Source organism: Frankliniella occidentalis, unplaced genomic scaffold (genome assembly GCF_000697945.3).
Source record: "Frankliniella occidentalis isolate FOCC.00 unplaced genomic scaffold, Focc_3.1 Scaffold41, whole genome shotgun sequence".
In the NCBI taxonomy this organism is placed as follows: domain Eukaryota; kingdom Metazoa; phylum Arthropoda; class Insecta; order Thysanoptera; family Thripidae; genus Frankliniella; species Frankliniella occidentalis.
The window spans coordinates 1,386,034-1,390,208 of NW_026267171.1; the positions used below are offsets into that span (position 1 = coordinate 1,386,034).

Below are 4,175 nucleotides of genomic sequence, written 5' to 3' on the forward strand. Positions count from 1 at the left end.
CCCCCCCAAATTCTCTCGTGCCTGCTACCTTCTCTCTTTGTTGTTGATCCTCACTGCCTCTCCCGCTGTCGTGAATTCATTTGCAGAAAAAAGAAATGCGTAGCCTGGCTCGAAATGTGCGCGATGCGACAGTTCGTTCCGGCGGGTTCCGGCCGCTGGTTGCCACCGCCCGTCCCCCGGCCCGCCGCGCTCCTCGGTACGGCGGGCTGGCCTATCCTCGACTCGACGGGCGCGCGGTGTGGGGTGGGTTGCCTATCCCCGAGCCCACAGGCGCGCTGGCCTAGTAAATTTATTTGGGCAAATTCTTAAAATACAACGTAGAGTGAAAATTAAAAATTCAAGCCATCCTCTGTGTAAAATGGTCGTAGATGACATGAAAATTTTCCATATTGTGTGTCGTAAACTTACAGTTTTAAATTTACTCTAACATTTCGTATCGACAACCAAAAATGTACTCACGCAAATTTACAATATATTTTTTAAATATTAAATTCAAAGTACAACTACAACAAATATGATGATTTGATAATTTGATACCTTTTACAGTGTCATGTGGTAAATTTTGGAAAAATTTATAATCTTGTTTAATTCTTTTCAGAAGTGCCTGAGCTAGAGAGGGGTCTACAAACGCGGAGCGAGATAGGACACCCACTTCCACCCGCGCAGGGCAACCGCAGACGCCGGAGGGATTTCCAGGAGGATCCGACCCAAGTTCCGCACCGCCGCAGAAAAGAGATTCTGTCCCGAGTCATCAGCAAATCAATCTCGGCCTGCGCAAGCCTTCCCCGCAGCACGATATAATCACCGACCCTTCAAACTCTCTCCATCAGCAACGTTTCTGCTTGAAAACTCCACAGGAGGTAAGGGGGCAGGGAGATTGGGGGGGGGGGATGCAGCGAACTGACTGCGGGCGGGGGGCGCCCAATTCCCGCATTACCGTCCGATGTATTTTTATTCGATTTGTTTCCCCGTTGTCTTGGAGGCTCTCCTCGCCGTCGGCTGCGTCGCGCCGCGCCGCGTGGCAGCGCACATTTTATCGAAAATTCGAATCGCGAGTTTTCCATCCAGCAAATGAATTCCGGTCACTGTCTATTTGTTGAAAGGAGAAACGACTTTTTGCTGCTTCCGGAACGAAGGGAATGAGTGGTTAGGGGCAGGGAAAAAGGGGCTGGGGGCAGAAAAGAAAGAAGTTGCTGGCAAGGGCCTAAGGTAGGGGGCTGAGAAAGCAAACAGGCCGATGACGAGTGGGGCCGAAGACAAAAAGCTTCGTGTGGAAATCCAGGAAGGAGCGGCAGCAGCACTGGGTTCTTGTAGTTATAGCAGTTAACTTGTTGAGTGCCTCTGCAGTACCCGGGGACCGTCAGGGACACGACGCGTACCCGCCCCTCGCCCCCCCTCCCCTCCCCTCTCCGACCACAAACGCCCGGAGATAAATGGCACCCTGCTGGCGCAGCAGCGCTAAAATCCAAGCTATGCCGGTCCGGAAATTTTGTCCTCAAGGGAAAAGAAAAATGCAATTAACGATACTGCAGGGCGAAATCCCCGCAGCCGCCGCCGTCGCTGCCACGGCCGCCGGGGGACGCAAGGGTCGGGACTCATCTGCTCAGGTGCGAACGGATTGTCTCTGCATAAACCATCATTTAAAATGCAAACGCCCGGGCGCCCCTTTGTGCGGCACTGCATTCCTGTGGTGGGGCGAAGCGGCCGGCCGCTGGTCAGGCGCGACCCGTCTCGGACACTTTATCGCGATAATATCCCCGCCACATTGCAGAGCGCGCCGCACGTTTTTTTCTCCTCCCTCCCACACTCTTCCGCCCCTTTAACGTTTTTATCCCTTTTTATTATTATTTTTATTTCCCTCCAGCAGCTTTGTCGGGAAATTTGCGAGGGGAGGAGGAGAGGGGGCATGTGGAGGTGGCGACGCCGGCGGTGGTTGCGAAAACATTATGCGCTTCGCGTGACCCTTTTTCCGAAACGAGCCAAGATTTCTCAACGCCCGGATTACTCCACACAAACAGAATAAACTCGAGGAGCACGCGTTGGCGCACCTCCCTGTCTGTGTGCGTGTCCGTCCGTCTGCCTGCCGGCGGGCTGGCGCCGTGATTACAAGGGAAATCCCCGCGATATGGAGTGAAGGGGAGGCGCTGCCGGTGCAGGTGTGCAGCCCGTGTGCAGCCCGTGTGCAGCCCTGCACGGCGCCAGATACAGGGCGATGCCCCGCGCCTCATGAATATCTGTTGCCAATTCCAGACTCCCCCTCCGCACCTCTTTGCTCGCTGCCCCCCCCCCCTCTTCTGCTCTTCCTCTTCCCAGCGCGTCGCTGCCAAAGGTACAAACTAAAGACCTTCTCTCTGCTGCCTGCTTCTCCTCTAGTACGCCTCCCCGAGCCCTCTATACCCGTCGGCCTGCGTCCTATCTCAACGCCCAACACGATGCGCACGCCGCCGCCGCCGCCGTCCCTTTTCGCGCTAAGCAAACGTTATAAAAGATTGTTGCGGAGATTATTTCAGGTAATCGTCCCCTTCAATTCAGGTTATATCCAGCGGCAGTGGCGGTGGCGGCGTCGTGGCAGCTTTGCATAAGTTTTCCGCGGCTGGTTGGGGAGGGGACAGCCTCCCACCCCCACCTCCGGCCGCAGCCTCTAGGAACTTACAAGGCAGTAAATCCGCCCACGCCTCACTAGTCGCCGGCCCAGCAGCGCGTCCCGCCCGCGATAATTTTGCGAATTTTCTGCGCTCTAGTTTCTATAGTACGGGACGTTGCTTCCACTGTGGGAATAAGGCAATCACCGCGGCAGCATCGGCGAGCAGCGGGGATCGTAACCCTCGCAAGCCAGGCGGTTTGGCAGGAATTTTTCACCTCCATTAAGAAAATTAAAATCTTGAGCTCACGGCTCGCCGCGCCTTTCCGATCCACAAGGCGAGGCTAAATGGGATTATATGGCGCCGCTCATCAGTCCGCAGCCCCTCTGGGGTCGGGGATCATCCGCCGAGGGGGGAACAACGGACCGGGGGTAACTTGCGGCCGTAAACTGGGTCATCGTCACTCACGTGGCCCAGGCCAGGCCGCAGGCCGCGCCTCAGAATCATGCGCTCCGCTGGCTGCGACAGGAACGCACCTCGCGTCCTATCCTTGAGGTTTTTTACCCTATAAACTAAATGTAATTTGTTCATTGTGAATATCCCGAAAACGTTCAACTCGGTAGTTGGGTGCCGTTGCGCACGCGTAACTGTTTAACTCCCCGTGTTCCACACAGAGAAAGTCCGATTGAAATAATAAGTGTTCACCAGGGGATTCGAACACTTAAGTGCCCTCCTGGCAGTTGAATTCCTTTCAAAGTGCTGAAGAGTTGGCCACTATTATCTCTGTATGCTTTTATCTTGGCTTTTATTTTCCCATTCTAAAAGTGCTAAAGACCAGGGTTTGAAGTACGTAAACCGTAGACACGGTTCTTGTTCACTCTCGCCTCACAGTTCAATTGAAATGCAAGGCATATGAAGGACATGTTAGACAAGGTCACCGCTGTTGTACCCCAAGCGTCGTGCTCTAGCCGCGGGCGGGCGGGCTGGCTGTGGCACAGGCCAGGCCAATTACCAGCCCGTCAGGCTCGCCGTCAGACGCTTCGACCCGCGCCACTTCCTCCTAAATATTGAATTCTGCCCGGGCCAGCGCCGCGTCGTCGGGGAGGTCCTCCTTGCCATCGCCGCACCCAGGAAAAGAGGTTCATTATGTCCGAAGTTCTTGCTAGCTGACACGAGGTCGAATTTTCTCTTGAATCGAGGAATTTGGAATTAAAGATTACTCTTCCATTTAAAATTGCTCTTCTATTTAAAATAAAAATGTCGGCACGTTGCGTGAAATTAAGTTGATCACGTGTTAGTATTGATTTGAAACAAGAGACAGTTTTCCTTGAGTCGTGGGGCCCGTCACTGCACTGTGGGTGGGGCAATAACGTGGATAATAGAGAAGGAAGGGGAAGAGAAAGGGCAAAAGGGCCAGAGAGAGAGAGAAAAAGATAGAGAATGCGAGAGAGGTGCAGCGTTGTTGCGCCCCCTCAATGCGTGTCCTACATTGGGAGGGGGCGCTTCATTGCTGAGCGAAGCGAAGCTCTCCGGAACAGTGGACCGAGCTCTCCTGTGGACCTGGCGTGTCGTTGGTCGTGAGTCTGTCTGTCT

General features: G+C 54.1%; 3 protein-coding genes across 4 annotated transcripts in view; 1 reads left to right on the forward strand and 2 right to left on the reverse strand.

The window, feature by feature from the left end:
- LOC113203306 (oocyte zinc finger protein XlCOF6-like) overlaps positions 1-855 on the forward strand; it is a 41,278-nt gene extending 40,423 nt beyond the window's left edge. Inside the window, exon 2 of the transcript XR_008011035.1 lies at positions 599-855. The gene's annotated coding sequence lies outside the window, so the exon portion shown is untranslated. The remainder of the gene's footprint in view (positions 1-598) is intronic.
- LOC113203300 (procathepsin L-like) overlaps positions 1-4,175 on the reverse strand; it is a 601,094-nt gene that overhangs the window by 526,794 nt on the left and 70,125 nt on the right. The window lies entirely within an intron of this gene.
- Positions 1-4,175, reverse strand: part of LOC113216390 (uncharacterized) — a 467,922-nt gene that overhangs the window by 283,488 nt on the left and 180,259 nt on the right. The gene's annotated exons all lie outside the window — the stretch shown is intronic.